Genomic DNA, 24,282 nt, shown 5'->3' with positions numbered 1-24,282 from the left:
TAGTTTCAGATCCTAAGAATATGCAAACAATGTCCACCTCAGCTGTGAATGCTCCCTCTGTGGGCATCAAGCCATGAATCAGCTCTCTCTCGCACACACACCACATTTCAGCAGGAAAAGGATGATGCAGTCAATCTTAAATTAGATCACGTTCAAGGTCTGAAAGGTCATGAACAGTCAAAATCATGACTTGGATGATATTTGGATGAAACCAGATCAAAGTATGATGACCCAAGTTTGGAAAATGTCTGTTGCTTCTACATTGATAATGTTTTATCATCAAGTTTCTTCAATGTTTCAATGTTGTTTGAGTTACTTAGTGTATCACTAAATGAGCTTGAGATGATTTTACTGCAACACTGCTCAATTCATCCAAGTTTCTTGACTGTCTTTTCAAAGAGCTGTCAGTCAAGGCCCACTCAGCCTGTCTTTTCAAACGTCCTGGTAGTTAGCTTTGAGAGAAAAAAACCCCTGACATTTTGAGCATTTCTTTCACCCAAAAATATCACTCAAAAAATGTCACTCAAAAAAGGTATTTTTTCATGGGAATCAGAATGACTGTTCGGGACCTTGAAGGTCTTGTGCTGAGAAGGTAATACAGATAAAGATGGAAGGGGAAGTATTGGTAACTCATAATGTTGTTGTGATGCCGTATCAGAGTAATTGTACGGTCAGCATGAAACATAACCACTGTGATAGATAAGCCAGTTGACGTCTCTCTTCTCTGGATACCGCACATTAGCCTTCTGTATATGTAAGCAACTTCGTTAGCCCTCAAGCTAAAGCCTATGTCTTAAGACAGTCCCTGTGTGTGTGTTTGTGTCTGTGTCAGTCAGGCTGATCAGACCTCCATGTTGGGAACAAATGCTTTTCTACAACAGTCAGGGAGAGTCACAGTAGAAAACACTTGGCTCTGTGACCTTTACCCTGGCAGCTTTCTCTAATGCTCAAATCCACTTACTAAAGGTCCCTGTGTAACGGATGTGAAATGGCTAGCTAGTTAGCGGGTACGCGCTAGTAGCATTTCAATCAGTTACGTCACTTGCTCTGAAACCAATATGTAGTGTTGCCCCTTGCTCTGCAAGAGCCGTGGCCTTTGTGGAGCGATGGGTAACGATGCTTCGTGGGCGACCGTTGTTGATGTGTGCAGAGGGTCCCTGGTTCGCGCCCGTGTCGGGGCGAGGGGACGACGTAAAGTTATACTGTTACATTGGTGCCGTGACCCGGATCACTGGTTGCTGCGGAAAAGGAGGAGGTTGAAAGGGGGGTGAGTGTAACGGATGTGAAATGGCTAGCTAGTTAGCGGGTACGCGCTAGTAGCATTTCAATCAGTTACGTCACTTGCTCTGAAACCAATATGTAGTGTTGCCCCTTGCTCTGCAAGAGCCGCGGCTTTTGTGGAGCGATGGATAACGACGCTTCGTGGGCGACTGTTGTTGATGTGTGCAGAGGGTCCCTGGTTCGCGCCCGTGTCGGGGCGAGGGGACGGTTTAAAGTTATACTGTTACACCTGCGTGTCTCTCTGCCTGTCTCAGTGAGATTCACTCATCACCTTGTATTACTTTATATAATTATTACAGCTACTTGTGGACATAGTTGTCATACAGTTAGGGTTGATGAAATTCTTGTAACTTTCCCCAAAAATCCCAGTTTTCTAGCAATCCCAGAGGGAAAATTCCAGGAATCCAACCAGAATTCTTTGAAAACCAGGCCTTTTGGGAACGTTTCTGGTATTCTGCAATCCTACACCCAGTTAGCACTTCTTTCACAGTCATGATTAAGAATTTTCCATAGTTATACCATATAAAAAAATCTCTATATCGTAGCAGCTCAGTCAGCCAGTTAGTTAGTATAATTGTGTTGTTATGCAACGTGCTGTGTTTTTACCCTCACTTGGGTTTCAAGAACAGTGCAAGACAAGCTAGAACAACAAGACCACCATGTGCGGTATTTAGTGTTGTAACCCGAAGTGTGGAACTGTATCTGGGGCTTTGTTGTCTGGGTAATAAGAGAGCTGACAAGGAGCGTTTGGTGTCGATGGCATATATCGATTCATACAGAATCACATTATGAAGCAGACCACAGGGCACTGGTGTGTCAACATCCTCTAATTGCCCTTAAAGCAGAAGTCAATAAACATGATTAACATGGTGGGGGAGGGGCGGTGCTTCATTTGAGTCTGACCCTGCCGGAACAGAATCCAGCACCTCTTAGGTCCGGTCTGTTTCGATCCAGAACCCATTTGTCAGGATCCGGTACCTCTTGTGTCATTTAAAAAAAAATAATATTTGCAATGGAAAAATTCGAATAAAAGCAATCAGAGTTAATTCAAGTTGACTCCTCTGTAATTCTGCTGCCTCTAAAAAAAATCGTCATGTGAAAACTCGCCTGATATTCTAAGAATTGATTCGTGTTGGACCGGCCCGGCTTTATGGTTTGAGCAACATTGTTGCCTATATAGACCGACGCATGGCCATTGCTGTGTTGAGGGAGAGAAGCGCACCTGTATCTCTCACAGAACTAGAATGAGATTAACTTTCTATGATCTCTCTCCCTCTGATAGATATGACCCTGCAACTCTCATCTCTCGAGCGTTGCACTTCATCATTTTTTTCGGTATAGAATCATAGCCGCGGTAAGGGTGCTGGAGGTGCTGCAGCACCCGTGATAAATTGAAATACATTTGCCAAAGTTATAGAATTACTCCTGTCTGTTCAGAAAGAAATGAAATCATTCCGACTACTACTCCAGGAGTAGGCCTATAATTTAGCCACAGAGGATTCATAGTTTATATATCATTTTAATTTTTAAATAACCTAGCTGTGGATTGTGTGTAGCCCAATCACGAGGCATGCCTGCAGTCGGGAATGCCCTGCAAATCTGTCAGTAAACAGCATGCCGACAAAACAGGCCTTTCGCAATATTTCAAATGCAATCGCTGGAAAATGCAGGTTGGAAAGCAAATGGATTCAGCTGTAAATATAAAACTAATCTCTCTATAGGCTACGAAGTTATCAACTTCCAAATAGGCCTATTGAGCGAACAGTATTGTTTTACAAAGTAGGCTAAAACATCCGCCATCGCTGGTGAGTGAGCTGCGCATCATTGGATGAGTCAGTGAAACTGGAAAGCTTTTTTAGGACTGTAATTACCTCCTACAATATGTCTCCACACACCTAGGCCTAGGCTATTGAAGGATTCAAGACAAGGTCGTTTTTTAAAATTGATCTCAGATTCTCAGTTTGTCAGTGTCAAAGTAGTCATTTCGATCATTTGTGAGGTATTAAAAATGAGTCTGCTGAAGTCTCTAGTCATCTAAGGGTGATTTCAGTCCTCTTTAAAGTGAACTCTGGGTGGGGGAAAAAAGCGAAATAACTATTCTCTTTGTATTAACACTGCCCTTGCCTTTGAATGAGGAATCAGCTATCTTGCTAGTTCATTTAAAACATTGTGTGGACTGAGTCCTCATTGTATTCGCATTGCAATGTTTAGAAAATAACCAAGATCTTTTTCCAACATTTACTCAATGCACTCTGGGTAAATACACAGTGGAGGACAAGCCATACCATCAGAACCTGTTATTGGACAGCCAGGGATGTCCCTACATACATTCTGGAAGCTAATAGTTTGCATTTAGTTACAAAATAGGACATACTAATCATAACCAAAATATCCTATTTACATGTAAAAAAAAAAATACTGGTAAAAGGATAAAAGGAAGAAGAAGAATTGCAGATGAAATAATGTTTCAATTGAAAAGCTTATACTCAAAATGTACCACCAACCTGTACATCATGTTTTTTTTAGTTTGTGGCACTGATGTGAGGGGGAACTGCAAGGGAAAGGTGTTGCAGTGGCTTATAGTGCTTGGTGTTGAAATAATGACAAGTGAACCTGGAGAGCTTTGTGTTCACATTGCACTTAAAAAAAGGGAACTGAACCACAGACTTCAAGTGAACTGATCTCAGACGACCTCTCCAGGTCCGTTCGCTTCGAGGATTCTTTCGAGGGTTCTGAGTTTCTTTTGAAGCATTCACACTGCAGAAAAATTTGAAGTGAACTGCACTGAGTTCCCAAACATTTTCTGAAAGGGACCAGGTGTCAAAACACCTTAAAATGTATAAAAGGTCACATTTTTCTCAGACTCTTGACAAGAAAAATGGATCCCCATGTGTACAACTTCAGCATGCGCCTCTACTCTACTGCTCTATGACAGTGGGCAAAAGCGATGATAATGCACGCAATGCTTTATAATAAAGGTACTTTTTTTCATACGTTCCTGTACCTCAGAGCCCCCAGGTAACCCCACTCTCGGGCTCACTTTTTGTTCCGGCACCACCTAATTTACAAATTAAGCACTCGGGAGGGGTGGCGTAGCTAGTACGCTCATGGAACAGAGGGAAAAGAGAGAATTAGAAAGGTTGTGGTAGTCATAGCTCTATAAGGAGACCTTGTTGTTATGTTGTCAGTCTAAATGTGACCAGCCATGAAATCGTACACTGATATGTCCTCCATCGTACGGATGATACAATGGGATTTCATTGGGGGTGTTGCAGTTTCAATGATTGATTATTTGTTTAACATTATTTATTGGCTATTCATTTGTTTGGATTTGTGTTTTACTGCAAACCTGCAATGTTGTGTTGGGACCGATTTTGTATTTCTGTTGCAGAGCTGATTGTAGACAACTCAACAAGAACTTATATGAGTTCTGTAACCCAGCGCAGTGATCACACCCTTTATGACACACCCCGTCTTCGATTTGTGCATCCCGAATGGAACCTCTATTCCCTACATAGTGCACTACATTTGACCAGAGCCAATTAGGGAATAGGGTGCAATTTGGGATGCATACCATAGTCAGTGCTGCTGAATGAGGATGCCCCAATTGCTCTTTTGCACAGTAGCCTCTAGCTGGAAGAGGCAGTAGTGTCGTGTAATGATCGGGAGGTTTTAATACTGTAGCGCCATGATGCTGCTCTTGACAGCTTGTTGAGCTGCTTTTAACATGAGATCCATTGTGATGCGAAGCTGCATTGTGTCACTGTATGAGTGTGTGTGTGTGTGTGTGTGCGTCCCTGTGTGTGTGTGTGTGTGCATGTGCGGGGTTGTGCAAGCAAGCAGGCTGTGTTCCTAATTTAGACAGACGTTGTCTTACGGGGGGTGGGTGGGTGGGGGGGGAGGGGGCGTGGCACGTCTCCTGGATGCTGGCTCAGAGGGGAGGAGAATTTCCTCAGGTGACGAGATGCAAGAGCTGGCCTATGATGTAACCTCTCCCTCCGCTACTGTAGGCAACTGCCAACAGAGTGTCCCCGTGTTAACCCCTTCCTTACTAGCGTGTGTTTACCGTTAACCTCCCCTCCCATAGAGCCATGTCACCTAGAATGGAATTCCAGCTGTTAGGTTTTATTCATTCGCACCAAAGAAAACAATTGAAAGACTAAACAGTACAGATCAAAGAACTGGTTAAAACGGTGTGCAGCTGTTAGTCACCACAGGCCACATACACACTCGATTTGTACAACTAACGTACAATTTATTTGGCACAATAGTTGTGGGAGACACTGCACAGGGGTTGTGTAAAGAAATGTGCGCAGACAAACTCTCTGTTGTATCACAAACATCTGTTGTATCACAACCATTGTGTTGAATGTGTGTATGGGACCACAGTCGCCTGTTTTACACTGTGTCTGAGTGGGCCACCTATGTATCATGTTACCTGACACTTACTGTATCGCTTCGCTTTCAACTGATGAGGACTTCATTATCAATCACGTAAGGATTGATTCCTTACCCTGTTATTTGATTCATTCATCCCAAATGCGAGCTAAAGCGGTAGTGCTGTAGGGTTTAGCTCTCAGCCTTTTTTGAAAGACTAATCCCATTGATGTATTTACTAAAGTCGCTAATCTAGACTAGGCTGTCAATGGAAAAATAGAGACATAGCCCTTTTTCTGTCTTCATGAAAGACCTTGCACTCACTTGCTGACATAATCAGGGGTGGATTAGGACAAGAATTTGGCGAAATTACATCTAACTTCATTCATACTGGTAGTGACGTTAGGTTTGATGCCAGCGCTCCGAGGCATGCATCGAAATCGCTAAGCAGCTAACTTCGAAGCAGAGTGCCGACGCGTGTATCACTTTATCAGAAGTACGTCATCGATGACGTCCGACGCTTCGTTTGATCACGTGCTTTTTTCAAACCGTGTGTTGCAAAATGCGTTGTTTGTGACCCAACTGGCTGGGTCAAAAATAACTCAACGTATGTTCTGTCCAATATTTACCCAAATTGGGTTGTTTTATACGCAGCATTTTTTAAGTGTACCTTTTACCACGCCAGTTTCAGTGCTATCCATGGCCCGGAAGCCCGACTGGAGGGGTTTAAAAATATCATGAGAGGAATGTAGTGGCGTAAAAGTAAAAGTTGTAAAAAAAAATGTTGGTTAAAAACAATGCAATTTATGTTATTTGATAACCAAGCGCCATGTAAACATTGGACAGAATACACAGTGGGGTATTTTGACCTAGTCAGTTTGGATTACCCAATCATGGGTTAATTTAACCATCAATTGGGTATTTTTTACTGTCATGATGATTTGACCTAGCAGCTGTGTTTTTTATAACGTAATTATTTTCAGGAGGCTTGGCTTATTAGGGACGTGGCTTTCAGATAGCTCTTATTGGCCACCTGTGAGAAAAAATGTAATTCCTTCCCATCTATGTAAGCTCGTATACTACAAATTCCTTTTTGTTGTGTATTTTATACATTCTATAATAGGACAATTATTTATTCATTATTATAACAAGGTATACCACCTGATTGCGTAATATGATATACCACCTTACTGTATCCAACAATGGGATTTACATAGGACAGTGGAGGCTCCTCAGGACTCGTCAATTTCCTCAGGACCATCCTCTTCAGTGAATTTTAGAACCTGTTTAATAGTTCAACATTTAAAAAGTTATCCTTTTAAGTTTAAACTATACTAAATATACAGTGCATTTGGAAATTATTCAGACCGCTTGACTTTTTCCACATTTTGTTATGTTAGTCTTATTCTAAAATTGATTAAATTGTTTTTTTCCCTCATCAGTCTACACACAATACTCCATAACGACAAAGAAAAAACAGGCTATTTGAAAATGGAAATATCACATTTACATAAGTATTCAGACGCTTTACTCAGTACTTTGTTGACGCACCTTTGGCATTGATTACAGCCTCAACTCTTCTTGGGTATGACGCTACAAATTTGGCACACCTGTATTTGGGGAGTTTCTCACATTCTTCTCTGTAGATCCTCTCAAGCTCTGTCAGGTTGGAATGGGAGCGTGGCTGCACAGCAATTTTCAGGTCGCTCCAGAGATGTTGGATCGGGTTCAAGTCCTGGCTCTGGCTGGGCCACTCAACGACATTCAGAGACTTGTCCCGAAGCCACTCTTGCATTGACTTGGCTGTGTGCTTAGAGTCGTTGTCCTGTTGGAAGGTGAACCTGCTCCCCAGTCTGACTTCCTGAGCGCTCTGGAGCAGGTTTTCATCAAGGATCTCTCTGTACTTTGCTCCGTTCATCTTTCCTTTGATCCTGACTAGTCTCCTAGCCCCTGCCGCTGAAAAACATCCTCACAGCATGATGCTGCCACCACCATATTTCACCGTAGGAATGGTTCCAGGTTTCCTCCAGATGTGACACTTGGCATTCAGGCCAAAGAGTTCAATCTTGGTTTCATCAGACCAGAGAATTTTGTTTCTCATGGTCTGAGAATCCTTTAGGTGCCTTCTGGCAAATTCCAAGCAGGCTGTCATGTGCCTTTTACTGAGGAGTGGATTCCGTCTGGCCACTCTACCATAAAGGCCTGATTTGGTGGAGTGCTGCAGAGATGTTTGTCCTTCTGGAAGGTTCTCCCATCTCCACAGAGGAACTCTGGAGCTCTTTCAGAGTGACTATCGGGTTCTTGGTCATCTCCCTGACCAAGGACCTTCTCCCCCGATTGCTCAGTTTGGCCTGGCGGCCAGCTCTAGGAAGAATGTTGGTGGTTCCAAACTTCTTCCATTTAGGAATGATGGAGGCCACTGTGTTCTTGGGGACCTTCAATGCTGCGGAAATTTTTGGTACCGTTCCCCAGGTCTGTGGTTCGACACAATCTTGTCTCAGAGCTCTACAGACAATTCCTTTGTCCTCATGGCTTGGTTTATGCTCTGACATGCACTGTCAACTGTGGGACCTTATGTTGCCAGGCGTGTGCCAAATTTCCAAATCATGTCCAATCAATTGAATTTACCACAGGTGGACTTCAATCAAGTTGTAGAAACATCTCAAGGATGATCAATGGAAACAGGATGTACCCGAGTTAAATTTAGAGTCTCATACCAAAGGGTCTGAATACTTCTGTAAATGTAATATTTCTGGTTTTTATTTTTAATAACTTTGTAAAAATGGCTAAAAACCTGTTTTGCTTAGTCTTTATGGGGTATTGTGTGTAGAAAAATAGAGGAAAAAAAGATTGAGGGGAAAAAACAATTTCATCAATTTTAGAATTAAAGCTGTAACGTAACAAATGTGGAAAAAGGGAAGGGGTCTGAATACTTTCCGAATACACTACATGTAACCAAACAATTCGTTAAAACACACTGTTTTGCAATAAAGGTCTACAGTAGCCTCAACAGCACTGTAGGGTAGTGGCATGGTGTAGCCAGAGGACAGCTAGTTTCTGTCCTACTCTAGGTACATTGACTTCAATACAAAACCTAGGAGGCTCGTGGTGCTCACCCCTTTACATAGACTTACACAGTAATTATGACAACTTCCGGAGGACATCCTCCAACCTATTAGAGCTCTTACAGCATGAACTGGCATGTTGTCAACCCAATCATAGGATCAGATAATTAATCTAGTACTGAAAGCATAAACTACAGCTAGCTAGCACGGCATAAAATGAGGTGAGTAGTTGACTCAAAGTGAAAAAGACAATAGTTTAACAGTTCAAAAAAATTATTTATAAAAAAAATAAGTAGCAGCTAGAACTATATTTCATATTTTTTTCACTTTCACTGTCACTTATATAGCTAGCGAATGCAGCTAGATAGTTTAGCCTACTCAAACACTCGGCTCAAACAGAGAGGGATGCTATGATAGCTAGCTGGCTATGACTATCCAACACTGGAACTCTTCCAAGTCAAGGTAAGGTTTTGGCTTGATTAGTTTATTGCCACCAGGGCCTGCTGGTGTAACTGCTAAACTCCTTGCTGACTGTACTGCATGATTTTAGCGGGTTACTAATATGTTAGTTCTAGTAGCTATGTTGACTATGACATTATAATAGGGGGACAACGATATAGGCTGTGTGTAGCGGTTAGCGGTTATGATATGAAGGTTTGGCTTGGAAAGGTTTTTTCGCCTAGTCACAGATAGCTGATCTGTTGTGCACTGAATTCCACAAGCAAAGGGAAAAGGTGAGAGGAGGAGCACATAGATGTGAGAAGAAAGTCTATAACGATCAAAAAGATAATGCTATATTTTATGTATGTGGCTGCAATGAAAGTGAATTGTGCGCCGCCCTATGGGACTCCCGGTCACGACACAGCCTGGGATCAAACCCGGGTCTGTAGTGATGCCTTAGACCACTGCGCCACTCAAGAGGCCCTAAGTAGCCTAAATCTATCAGTGTTATACTCAAATCAAATCAAATATATTTATATAGCCCTTCTTACATCAGCTGATATATCAAAGTGCTGTCCAGAAACCCAGCCTAAAACCCCAAACAGCAAGCAATGCAGGTGTAGAAGCACGGTGGCTAGGAAAAACTCCCTAGAAAGGCCAAAACCTAGGAAGAAACCTAGAGAGGAACCAGGCTATGAGGGGTGGCCAGTCCTCTTCTGGCTGTGCCGGGTGGAGATTATAACAGAACATGGCCAAGATGTTCAAATGTTCATAAATGACCAGCATGGTGAAATAATAATAATCACAGTAGTTGTCGAGTGTGCAACTAGTCAGCACCTCAGGAGTAAATGTCAGTTGGCTTTTCATAGCCGATCATTGAGAGTATCTCTACCGCTCCTGCGGTCTCTAGAGAGTTGAAAACAGCAGGTCTGGGACAGGTAGCACGTCCGGTGAACAGGTCAGGGTTCCATAGCCGCAGGCAGAACAGTTGAAACTGGAGCAGCAGCACGGCCAGGTGGACTGGGGACAGCAAGGAGTCATCATGCCAGGTAGTCCTGAGGCATGGTCCTAGGGCTCAGGTCCTCCGAGAGAGAGAAAGAAAGAAAGAGAAAGAGAGAATTAGAGAGAGCTTACTTAAGTTCACACAGGACACCGGATAAGACAGGAGAAATACTCCAGATATAACAGACTGACACTAGCCCCCCGACACATAAACTACTGCAGCATAAATACTGGAGGCTGAGACAGGAGGGGTCAGGAGACACTGTGGCCCCATCCGATGATACCCCCGGACAGGGCCAAACAGGTAGGATATAACCCCACCCACTTTGCCAAAGCACAACCCCCACACCACTAGAGGGATATCTTCAATCACCAACTTACCATCCTGAGACAAGGCCGAGTATAGCCCACAAAGATCTCTGCCACGGCACAACCCGGGGGGGGGGGGGGGCGCCAACCCAGACAGGAAGACCACGTCAGCGACTCAACCCACTCAAGTGACGCACCCCTCCTAGGGACGGCATGGAAGAGCACCAGTAAGCCAGTGACTCAGCCCCTGTAATAGGGTTAGAGGCAGAGAATCCCAGTGGAGAGAGGGGAACCAGCTAGGCAGAGACAGCAAGGGTGGTTCGTTGCTCCAGAGCCTTTCCGTTCACCTTCACACTCCTGGGCCAGACTACACTCAATCATATGACCTACTGAAGAGATGAGTCTTCAGTAAAGACTTAAAGGTTGAGACCGAGTCTACGTCTCTCACATGGGTAGGCAGACCATATGAGCTCTATAGGAGAAAGCCCTGCCTCCAGCTGTTTGCTTATAAGTTCTAGGGACAATTAGGAGGCCTGCGTCTTGTGACCGTAGCGTACGTGTAGGTATGTACGGCAGGACCAAATCGGAAAGATAGGTAGGAGCAAGCCCATGTAATGCTTTGTAGGTTAGCAGTAAAACCTTGAAATCAGCCCTTGCCTTAACAGGAAGCCAGTGTAGGGAGGCTAGCACTGGAGTAATATGATCAAATTTTTTGGTTCTAGTCAGGATTCTAGCAGCCGTATTTAGCACTAACTGAAGTTTATTTTCTGCTTTATCCAGGTAGCCGGAAAGTAGAGCATTGCAGTAGTCTAACCTAGAAGTAACAAAAGCATGGATTCATTTTTCTGCATAATTTTTGGACAGAAAGTTTCTGATTTTTGCAATGTTACGTAAATGGTAAAAAGATAAGATCTAAACCAGGCCAGAACTTGTCCGTGTAGACCAATTTGGGTTTCCAATCCCTCCAAAAGAATGTGGTGATCGATGGTATCAAAAGAGGCACTAAGGTCAAGGAGCACGAGGACAGATGCAAAGCCTCGGTCTGACGCCATTAAAAGGTCATTTACCAACTTCACAAGTGCAGTCTCAGTGCTATGATGGGGTCTAAAACCAGACTGAAGCATTTCGTATACATTGTTTGTCTTCAGGAAGGCAGTGAGTTGCTGCGCAACAGATTATTTATTTTTTTAGAGAGGAATGGAAGATTCGATATAGGCCGATAGTTTTTTATATTTTCTGGGTCAAGGTTTGGCTTTTTCAAGAGAGGCTTTATTACTGCAGTAGTTTAGTTGGAATAGGGTCCAGTATGCAGCTTGAAGGCCATGATTATTTTAATCATTGTGTCAAGAGATATAGTACTAAAACACTTGAGTGTCTCCCTTGATCATAGGTCCTGGCAGAGTTGTGCAGACTCAGGACAACTGAGCTTTGGAGGAATACGTAGATTGAAAGAGGAGTCCGTAATTTGCTTTCTAATGATCATGCTCTTTTCCTCAAAGAAGTTCATGAATTTATTACTGCTGAAGTGAAAGCCATCCTCTCTTGGGGAATGCTGCTTTTTAGTTAGCTTTGCGACAGTATCAAAAATAAATTTCGGATTGTTCTTATTTTCCTCAATTAAGTTGGAAAAATAGGATGATCGAGCAGCAGTGAGGGCTCTTCGATACTGCACGGTACTGTCTTTCCAAGCTAGTCGGAAGACTTCCAGTTTGGTGTGGCGCCATTTCCGTTCCAATTTTCTGGAAGCTTGCTTCAGAGCTCGGGTATTTTCTGTATACCAGGCAGCTAGTTTCTTATGACAAATGTTTTTAGTTTTTAGGGGTGCAACTGCATCTAGGTTATTGCGCAAGGTTAAATTGAGTTCCTCAGTTAGGTGGTTAACTGATTTTTGTCCTCTGACGTCCTTGGGTAGGCAGAGGGAGTCTGGAAGGGCATCAAGGAATCTTTGGGTTGTCTGAGAATTTATAGCACGACTTTTGATGCTCCTTGGTTGGGGTCTGAGCGTAATAAAATGGTGGTCCGATAGTCCAGGGATATGAGGAAAAACATTAAGATCCACAACATTTATTCCAAGGAAAGAAAACTAGGTCCAGAGTATGACTGTGGCAGTGAGTAGGTCCAGAGACATGTTAGACAAAACCCACTGAGTCGATGATGGCTCCGAAAGCCTTTCGGAGTGGGTCTGTGGACTTTTCCATGTGAATATTAAAGTCACCAAAAATTTGAATATTTTCTGCTATGACTACAAAGTCCGATAGGAATTCAGGGAACTCAGTGAGGAACGCTGTATATGGCCCAGGAGGCCTGTTAACAGTAGCTATAAAAAGGGATTGGGTAGGCTGCATAGATTTCATGACTAGAAGCTCAAAAGACGAAAACGTCTGTTTTTTTTTTGTAAATTGAAATTTGCTATTGTAAATGTTAGCAACACCTCCGCCTTTGCGGGATGCACGGGGATATGGTCGCTAGTGTAACCGGGAGGTGAGGCCTCATTTAACACAGTAAATTCATCAGGCTTAAGCCATGTTTCAGTCAGGCCAATCACATCAAGATTATGATCAGTGATTAGTTCATTGACTATAACTGCCTTTGAAGTGAGGGATCTAACATTAAGTAGCCCTATTTTGAGATGTGAGGTATCACGATCTCTTTCAATAATGGCAGGAATGGAGGAGGTCTTTATTCTAGTGAGATTGCTAAGGCGAACACCGCTATGTTTAGTTTTGCCAAACCTAGGTCGAGGCACAGACACGATCTCAATGGGGATAGCTGAGCTGACTACACTGACTGTGCTAGTGGCAGACTCCACTAAGCTGGCAGGCTGGCTAACAGCCTGCTGCCCGGCCTGCACCCTATTTCATTGTGGAGCTAGGGGAGTTAGAGCCCTGTCTATGTTCGTAGATAAGATGAGAGCACCCCTCCAGCTAGGATGGAGTCCGTCACTCCTCAACAGACCAGGCTTGGTCCTGTTTGTGGGTGAGTCCCAGAAAGAGGGCCAATTATCTACAAATTCTATCTTCTGGGAGGGGCAGAAAACAGTTTTCAACCAGCGATTGAGTTGTGAGACTCTGCTGTAGAGCTCATCATTCCCCCTAACTGGGATGGTGCCAGAGACAATTACTCGATGCCGACACATCTTTCTAGCTGATTTACACGCTGAAGCTATGTTGCGCTTGGTGACCTCTGACTGTTTCATCCTAACATCGTTGGTGCCGACGTGGATAACAATATCTCTATACTCTCTACACTCGCCAGTTTTAGCTTTAGCCAGCACCATCTTCAGGTTAGCCTTAACGTCGGTAGCGCAGCTGGGTGAATGGAATATGAATGACAGTCACCCAATATGCTGTAACAGAAATAAGGCCATGCTTAAAAAAATTAAGAGTTGTCCTCCCTCATCTTAAACTGCACCGACGGCCACTGTTTTACCAAATGCACACACTTCTGTAAGCCTCATTGAACCTACAGAAACATCAGGGTTCAACCTTAACACGTGATAACTATACAACAGAACAGATGAACAGGAATGACTAAACTACTCCTCCAGTCTTCTGAGCTGACCCGCTCGGTCATATCTCAATAACCCAGCACCAATGACCCAGCACCCAGCATCAATAACCCAGTAGTTTTAATGAAAGCGACCCAACTAAGTGAACGCCTGCTACACAGCAGTTGGGTCAACCAGACAACCAATAATTTGTTAGTAGTACTTTTAAGTATTTTTTACTTAGCTACTTCCAGCACTGTTCACACCACATGCACTTAGACAAAGACAGGTACAATGCCACAAATTGCACACTATTATTCCCTACATAGTACAATACTTTTAAACCAAAGCCCTGTGGGCTCTTGTCAAAAGTAGTGCACTATATAGGGGATAGAGTGCCATTTGCGACACACGCAGAGACTACAGGGGATGGCTGTCACTTCAGTCATTTTAAACCTCACAAGTTGTATTGATTTTCACCACTGACATAGTCTTTATCTTAAAGTACAGATCCACACAGTAAAGTGTCTGTTTCAGGATGCTGATTGCCTTTGTACAGAATCACTTCAACCTGTTGGCTTTGAGTTTCTTACAGTCAGTCATACAGCGTATGTAAAGTGCACTTAACAAGCGTTCAAAACAAATTTGACATGATTTAAAGAGATTTGTCTGAAGTTTTTGTATAACTTCAGCCCGTAGTTTTGAAAGTAGTGCTCCCGAGCCAAAACAGGTCCCCGAATAGGGTGCACAATTGTGTAGTAGTAGTTAGCCAGGAAGTGCTTTAGCAAAAATGTTGAGCATTTCCATACTAAACAAATATCATGGGTGATATTTGAGTCACTCAAAATGCTATTTTACATGGGAATCAGAATGACTGAAAGGCAACACACACTGCTCTAGATTGCAGGAAATGGCAATAACAGGTGTTCAAAAACGCAACAGAGATGAGTGTATCGCTGTAGCTCTGTTGCTGCACACAGTAAAATGTGTAGTGGATCTGTTAAGCAAAGATCGAGTGAGAATAATCCCTGCTGATTCCCCACTTATACCCTAACTACCTTCAACCTTTGAGAAATACAGAAGCATTGGTTAAGATCGAATTTAAAACTGGGCTAGAAAATCTGCGAACATACATACACACACAATATACTCTACATGACCAAAAGTATGTGGACACCTGCTCATCAAACATCTCATTCCAAAATCATGAGCATTAACAGGCTCCACTCTTCTAGGAAGGCTTTCCACTAGATATTGGAACATTGCTCCCGGGACTTGCTTCCTTTCAGCCATAAAAGCATTGGTGAGGTTGGGCACTAATGTTGGGCGATTAGGCCTGGCTTGCAGTCGGCGTTCCAATCCATCCCCAAGGCGTTCGATGAGATTGAGCTCAGAGATTTCTGCAGGCCAGTCAGGTTCTTCCACACCGATCCTGACAAACCTTTTCTGCATGGACCTCACTTTGTACACAGGGGCATTGTCATGCTGAAACGGGAAAGTGGCTTCCCCAAACTGTTGCCTTAACGTTGGAAACACATAATCGTCTACAATGTCATTGTATACTGTAGTTACTTGGCCATGTTCAACATCTTGGCCATGTTCTGTTGTAATCTCCACCCGGCACAGCCAGAAGAGGACTGGCCACCCCTCATAGCCTGGTTCCTCTCTAGGTTTCTTCCTAGGTTCTGGCCTTTCTAGGGAGTTTTTTCTAGCCACCGTGATTCTACACCTGCATTGCTTGCTGTTTGGGGTTTTAGGCTGGGTTTCGGTACAGCACTTTGTGACATCAGCTGATGTAAGAAGGGCTTTATAAATGCATTTCATTTTATTTGTAGCATTATGATTTCCCTTCACTGGAATTAAGGGGCCTAGCCCGAACCATGAAAAACAGCCCCAGACCATATTCCTCCTTCACCAAACTTTACAGTTGGCACTATGCATTTGGGCAGGTAGTTCTCCTGGCATCAGCCAAACCCAGATTCATTCGTCGGACTGCCAGATCGTGAAGCGTGATTCATCACTCCAACCGACGCTTAGGATTGAGCATGGTGATCTTAGGCTTGTGTGCGGTTGCTCGGCCATGGAAACCCATTACATGAAGTTCCCAATGAACATTTATTGTGCTGACGTTGCTTTCAGAGGCAGTTTGGAACTCGGTAGTGAGTGTTGCAACCGAGGACAGACGATTGTTACGCGCTTCAGCACTTGGCGATCCTGTTCTGTGAGTTGTGTGGCCTACAACTTCGCAGTTGAGCCATTGTTGCTCCTAGACTTCTCCACTTCACAATAACAGCACTTACTGTTGACCGGGGCAGCTCTAGCAGGGATGACATTTTACATACTGACTTGTTGGAAAGGTGGCATCCTACAATGGTGCCACATTGAAAGTCACTGAGCTCTTCAGTAAGGCCATTCTACTGCCAATGTTTGTCTGTGGAGTTTGCATGGCTGTGTGCTCGATTTTATACACCTGTCAGCAACTGGTGTGGCTGAAATAGCCGAACCACTAATTTGAAGGGGTGTCCACATACTTTTGTATATGTAGTGTATATACAGTACACACACATACATGTAAAGCAGCCATTGTGTGTGTAAGAAGCAGCTCTTATAGTGCCTTTAGAAAGCATTCATACCCTTTGACTTATTCCACAATTTGTTGTGTAACAGCCTGAATTCAAAATGGATTAAATAGATTTGTTTTCTCACCCATCTACACACAAACCCCATAAAGACAATGTGAAAACATGTTTTTTTGACATTTTTGTAGATGTATTGAAAATGAAATACAGAAATATCTCATTTACAAGGATTTTGCTTGTGCTTAGCTCCATTACGTTTCTTTTTTATCCTGAAAGACTTCCCAGTCCTTAACGATTACAAGCATACCCACAACATGATGCAGCCACCACTATGCGTGAAAATATGGACAGTGGTACTCAGTAATGTGTTGTATAGGATGTGCCCCAAACATAACACTTTGTATTAAGGACAAAAAGTGAATTGCTTTGCCACATTGTTTGCAGTTTTACTTTAGTTTTACTTTTGCCTTGATGCAAACATGAAGCATGTTTTGAAATATTTTTATTCTGTACAGGCTTAATTATTTTAAATCTGTCAAATAGGTTGGTATTGTGGAGTAACTACAATGTTGTTGATCCATCCTCAGTTTTCTCCTATCACAGCCATTAAACTCTGTAACTGTTTTAAGGTCACCATTGGCCTCATGGTGAAATTCCTGAGCGGTTTCCTTCCCCTCCGGCAACTGAGTTAGGAAGCACGTCTATCTTTGTAGTGACTGGGTGTATTGATAAACCATCCAAAGTGTAATTAATAACTTCAATATGCTCAAAGGGATATTCAGTGTCTGCTTTTTAAATCTTTACCCATCAACCAATAGGTGCCCTTCTTTGCGTGGCATGTTTTTGTTTTTGTGGTTGAATCTGTTTGAAATTCACTGCTCGACTGAGGGACCTTACATATAATTTGTATGTGTGGGGTACAGAGATGAGGTAGTCATTCCAAAATCATATTAACCACTTATTGCACACAGAGTGAGTCCATGCAACATATTATGTGAATTGTAAAGCAAATGTTTACTCCTGAACTTATCTAGGCTTGACATAACAAAGGGTTTGAATAGTTATTGACTCAAGACATTTCAGCTTTTCATTTTTAATTAATTTGCAAACATAAAAAAAGTATATAAGTCCACTTTGACATTATGGGGTATTGTGTGTAGGCCAGTGACAGAAAAAATCTCAATTTAATACATTTTAAATTCAGGCTGTGACACAAAATGTGGAAAAAGTGAAGGGGTGTGAATACTTTCTGAAGGCACTGTATATCCCGAGATGTGATTAGCGCCCACTCCATGTTTATCTCCTTCCTGGAAGAGCAATAGCATCATGCGATACTGTACACCATCCTAATCGCATCCCCTATGTACCGCTGTGAAAGAGCTTATAATACATTTTGTAAACAGTACAAAATGACTTAATGGCTTAATATGTTGTTCTCCATAGTCCCTCTGTGATTTAGTTATCCTCTCAATCAGATGGAGTGATCTAGTGTCTCTGTTCCAAGACTGGGTAAGTACATATTACTGGGATTTGGTGTATAACCACAACCGAATCATTCCATCTCAAAAAGTACGAGAGGATTTCAACACTCGCCATCTCCGATTGTTCTCAAATGTTTTCTGTAGTTGAAAATAGATAAGATTAGCATTACTGAAACATTATTTTGTTGAAAGATAATTTGAACTCTAAGAATTTAAGTTAATTGATTGCACCCAAATGGGCCGTTGCATTTTTTAAGATTCAGATAATATTAAATAAATTTTACTCACCACCTGGATTCGGTCTTATGTAACAGAATTTGAAATTGTGTTTTTTTACATTGGATAACAGTAGAGACTCAGAGCTACAATATGGTATTTCATACAGTGTTTCATCCTTTAAAAATTTCAGCATACTGCAGCACAGCTTGCGTGGTGCTGCAGAATTCTATGGCACGTTATTTAAGTGCCAACCACTGGTACCATTAATTCTAGTTTGTGCTAGTTTGACCACCAGAGGGTATCTTTGAGAAGCATTTGATAGCCTTCAATAGTGGCCGTACTAGAGAATTTAAAACCTTTTTTGTAACAACATGGTATATGGGACTGATTATTCAATTTTGGGACTGATTATGAAATTTCTATTCTAAGAAAAACGAAAAACCCTCTGGGTGTCCATTAGGATGGATCAGAAAATATGGCGCTGTACAACGTGACGGTCGGGAGTAAGCTACAGTGCTGAGCTATTTAGCTAAAGAATCCCCCTGTCGCACGCGGGAGACTGGGGTTCAATTCCCCGATGGGGAGGAAGGAGTAGGCTGTCCTTGTAAATAAGAATTTGTTCTTAACTGACTTGCCTAGTTAAATGAAGGTTACACTAAGAGCATAACATTTCTACACCATCATTTTAGTCTAACCAATACCCAAACAGAGATTCATTGAATCTCATTGATTCATCAATACCAGTCCCCATGCTTGTCTCAGAGCAGCGTGAAACAGTGCTAAAATAGTTGTAGGCTAATGCTTCTAACTTCAATATGCTCTTTAAATAAATAAGACCTACACCACTTTTAACAGCACATTACTCAACACTAGTGAGACTCATGTCGCCTACGGTAGGCCTACAGTATATTGAAAAATATGACGTGACTCTCCGCCAATAATTACATATATAGGATTGGAGGATTCTAAATTAAAACCAAAATCTGCCTCATGGGTCTCCCGGTGGCGGCTGGCACGGGTATCTGTAGCAACGCATTTTGCATTGCGATGCAGTGACTTAGACAGCTGCGCCACTGGGGAAGCCCCATCCACAAAGTATCAAAATACAGAGAGGTGTTGGTAACGGTATATTGTCCTGCTAATAGCCCATAATGGGTTATTATAATACTGTACATGGTCAGGATAACCAAAACATTTCTTTATTAAAGACTTTCAGAAAGAATGTTGGTACTTATTTATTTTGATCCAAAGCCATGAATGAGAGAGTCACTCAGCTTTATGTAGGTGCCAGGGCTATATGACTGTGCCATCAACTTGATAATATATAACGATATTTGGGGAAAAAACTAAAGTGAGCGATTGTAATCAGAATAAAGGCCAAAATAATATTTGTAAAGGCCAAAACTTTTATTTCTGTTTTTAGAGGGAGAGAAACGCTGGGCCAATTGTGCGCTGCCCTATGGGACTCCCAATCACAGTCGGATGTGATACATAATAATAATAATAATTCTTAACTTAGAACCTAACTTAGAAATACATTTGACGATAGAATTCTCCCCCTACCCTCCATCTAGGCAAATCTATTGTCCAGCTACCTGCTAGAACTGCAGGAATGTTTCCCTAGTCAGCGCCATTATTAGTGCAAGCCCCTTAAAGTGTTGCTCTGTGCTACCCAGTGTGCCGGGGTGGGGGTCCACCCCCCTCCCTCCTCCTCTGTTCCCCATTGGCTAGGTCGGTCTTCTGTGCGCGGCTCTGCGGCCCATCCGTGCCCCCTGCCCTCGTGCCTTGAACCTTGTGCGCATTCAGTGGATACAGCTGGAGAACTGCAACGCAATCCCATTGTACGCCACTCGGGAGCCATGACCAATATATATATATATTCTCCTGCTAATAACAGGGTTAATAATATATATGTGAGAATATCCAAGGAGCTTTTATATAATTCTAAATTAAGGTCTCTAAATTAAGGCTAGGTCTTTAGCCAGCAAGGAACAAAAGGGGGGAAAAGGGTCGTTCAAAACATCAAGTCAACACATCCGTCAGTGCTGCTGTGATCCGCATCACAAGAGACAAATGGGAAGTATATTATTGATGCAATTTTAATGTCGTTTGAGTTTCCTTTGTGTATCACCAAATTTCTCACTTCATCTAAGTTGTAACAAGTTGCTGAACATAGGCTTTTCAAGGAGCTGTCAGTCAAGGTGAGCTCATGGATATAAGCTCCCCGCCCACTCAACCTGTCTTTTCAAACTTCCTTGTAGTTAGCCATGAGAGAAAAAGTACTATTCAGAATGACTATTCAGGATCTTTACCTTAAACTACACTGTAAAGCATTTCCTGTAAATGACCAATTGTTTTATGAATACTAGGTGTTATTATCACTTGCACTTCTAGAGATCTATTCAAAGGCATCAAAACTGGTCGTGGTTATAGGGCAAAACAGATCCAATGGGAATGGGTAAATAAAATATTCAACCATTAAAAGGTCTAAGACCCACTGCCACTCTGATCTGCATTATTTTCCAGAGAACGCATAGAGCTCTGAGTTGATTATCCCTTTTATACCATGGCTAGAAATTAACATATTTGCCAGCAGAAATGTATTCATTTGCCAGTAGAAATATAACAACCACTGAAGTAGCTAGCTAGTTTACTAACTAGCTACAGTAATTGCATTGGTAACCAAACAAACATACTTGTTTAGCTAACCAAACCATCATTTTAGCTTGCTATTATGAAAATCGAGTTCAACAATGCCAATGTTATCAATTCGACTTTTGCTTTCAAAAGCAGCTCAAAAATAGTAACATGTAAGAATGAACTTCATAGCCATTTAATTATACTGTGCAATTATACTGTGCGTTATAGGGAATTATAAAATGGGTGGGTCTATTCCTGGATGCTGATTGGTTAAAACCTTATTCCAGCCAGTGTCCATTCCTCAAGTTACCACCGGGTAATGCTGTGACCTTGAAATGCCTATTTACTCTGTTCCATCTCACTGTGCAATCAACTGCCTCATCAGCCCAGCCAGGCAATTTATAAACTTGATCTCCACTATAAAAAGCATCTAGACGTTATCTCCAATATATTTTAGGCTAGCATTTGGTTTTCATCAGAGGAGAATTGTTTAAACCTTACTGTCTGTCTCTCCAACATTTGCAACATAGTTTCATTATTGAACTTTTATTTCCAGCTGTCCCATAGTAATGAACATGTTGGGATGAGACTGACGGGTAGACAGATTTTGTCAGCCATTCGAAATCATGAATCAGCTGGCATAATTTTTATGGATATATACAAAGAAATTTCAATAGAAAACAAAACTGCAGCTAGTTTGCAGTCTTTCCAGCTTCAGTTTGAAGTGACTGTGTTAGCTGTGTTGTTGGCTATCTCCTCTGAACAACAGTGTCCTAACGAGAGAGCACATTTTCTATGCCAGGCGAAATCGCGCGTCATTGACACATTGTTATGGATTCATTTTTTTTTTATCACTAGAAAACATCTTAATCAAACGCAAATGCAGCTACTTTGCTGTTATTCTGACTGCACTGTTTGAAGTGACTGTAAGTTAGCCATAGTTGGCTAGCTGGCAAGCAAGAGATTCACATCCATAGATACAACACAAAAAGACTTAATGACTGTGTCGCGTCTCTGGCAACCGAACGACCATTTGTGTTGGGACTATATCTTGTGGAAGGATGAAATAGTATGAATAAATTCATCAATTTTTTATTTTTTTAATGAAAATATATCAATCGTTATTTGAATATGTTGGTAACCCGTTGTATAAAAGTGATAATGTCCCTCGAACCTCGTGTTTTGGAGGATATACTATATGTGACTGACCACCTCGATTCGGGTCTTATGTGGCAAAATTTGAAATTGTGTTTTTTACATTCGATAAAAGTAGAGACTAAGAGCTACAAAATGGTACATCATAAACTGCAGTTGAGGAACAATGGGAAAGTCATTTTGCATTGAAAGTTAATAAACTTGTATCCCCACTATTGAGAAAATACCCCTTGAATGTTTTGGTACTATTACTTGAGAGCCCTTCTTTGTCTACACCCATTCAGCATCATTCACACTCTCTTAAGCCTTAGCCCCACACATCTCTTTAATGATTCACATGTGAGGCCATATGCTAAACAGAGTGAGTAAGGTACTGTAGTAAAAAAACAAATATTTAAAGACTAAAAGTGGTAAAAAATAGTAGCCTACAATAAGGAAAAACTACAGGTAAAAATACAGTTTATATAGTCCTTGGCCTATACTGTATCCCTAATCAGGCCTTGGTGCAGGTCATGTTGTTGTTCACATTACTGTCTCTGGTAAACACACACTATATCAAAACAAAATCAAAGTTTATTTGTCACATGCACGAGATACAGAGGGTGTACACAATACAGTGTAATGGTTACTTGCATATTTGCATAGTAGCAATATCAAAACAAAGTGTCCAGATAAAAATATTTGATAAATATTAGATGCCGCTTACCCAGACACACTTGTCTAAATTGAAAGAAATGCTATAACCTCCAGCCACATCTTGCTAAGTGGATAGGTCTCTACAGAAGGTGTAAACGTTAGTGAAATGGTTACTTGCATAGTAGCAATATCAAAAAGAGAAAGTGTCAATATATTAACATATTTTAATAAGATTTGATGTTGCTAAAATGCTGTCAGTTCCACTTTAATTGTTAGGGAACTACTAACACATACAGTTGAAGTCGGAAGTTTACATACACCTTAGCCAAATACATTTAAACTCAGTTTTACACATTTCCTGACAATTAATCCTAGTACAAATTCCATGTCTTAGGTCAGTTAGGATCACCACTTTATTTATTTTAAAACTGTGAAATGTCAGAATAATAGTAGAGAGTGATTTATTTCAGCTTTTATTTCCTTCATCACATTCCCAGTGGGTCAGAAGTTTACATTCACTCAATTAGTATTTGGTAGCATCGCCTTTAAATTGTTTAACTTGGGACAAACGTTTCAGGTAGCCTTCCACAATCTTCCCAAAATAAGTTGTGTGTATTTTGGATCATTCCTCCTGACAGAGCTGGTGTAACTGAGTCTGGTTGTAGGCCTCCTTGCTTGCACATGCTTTTTCAGTTCTGCCCACAAATGTTCTATAGGATTGAGGTCAGGGCTTTGTGATGGCCACTCCAATACCTTGACTTTGTTGTCCTTAAACCATTTTCCCACAACTTTGGAAGTATACTTCGGGTCATTGTTCATTTGGAAGACCCATTTGCGACCAAGCTTTAACTTCCTGACTGATGTCTTGATATGCTGTTTCAACATATCCACATAATTTTCCTGCCTCATAATGCCATCTATTTTGTGAAGTGCACCAGTCCCTCCTGCAGCAAAGCACCCCCACAACATGATGCTGCCACCCCGTGCTTCACGGTTGGGATGATGTTCTTCGGCTTGCAAGGCTCCCCCTTTTTCCTCCAAGCATTACGATGGTCATTATGACCAAAAAGTTATATTTTTGTTTCATCAGACCAGAGGACATTTCTCCAAAAAGTACGATCTTTGTCCCCATGTGCAGTTGCAAACCGTAGTCTGGCTTTTTTGTGGCGGTTTTGGAACAGTGGCTTCTTCCTGGCTGAGCGGCCTTTCAGGTTATGTCGATATAGGACTCGTTTTACTGTGGATATAGATACTTTTGTACCTGTTTCTTCCAGCATCTTCACAAGGTCCTTTGCTGGAGTTCTGTGATTTGATTTGCACTTTTCGCACCAAAGTACATTCATCTCTAGGAAACAGATCTCGTCTCCTTCCTGAGCGGTATGACAGCTGCGTAGTCCCATTATACTTGCATACTACTGTCTGTACAGATGAACGTGGTACGTTCAGGCGTTTGGAAATTGCTCCCAAGGATGAACCAGACTTGTGGAGGTCTGCAATTTTTTTCTGAGGTCTTGGCTGATTTATTTAGAACTTCCCATGATGTCAAACAAAGAGGCACTGAGTTTGAAGGTAGGCCTTGAAATACATCCACAGGTACACCTCCAATTGAA

General features: G+C 41.9%; 1 protein-coding gene across 5 annotated transcripts in view; it reads left to right on the top strand.

The window, feature by feature from the left end:
- The window catches only part of LOC139532002 (disks large-associated protein 1-like), a 282,607-nt gene that overhangs the window by 50,722 nt on the left and 207,603 nt on the right, over positions 1-24,282 (top strand). The gene's annotated exons all lie outside the window — the stretch shown is intronic.

This window comes from Salvelinus alpinus, chromosome 10 (genome assembly GCF_045679555.1).
Source record: "Salvelinus alpinus chromosome 10, SLU_Salpinus.1, whole genome shotgun sequence".
Lineage (NCBI taxonomy): Eukaryota > Metazoa > Chordata > Actinopteri > Salmoniformes > Salmonidae > Salvelinus > Salvelinus alpinus.
The sequence above is the reverse complement of the archived record's forward strand: the minus strand, read 5'-3'. Positions and strand labels throughout refer to the sequence as shown.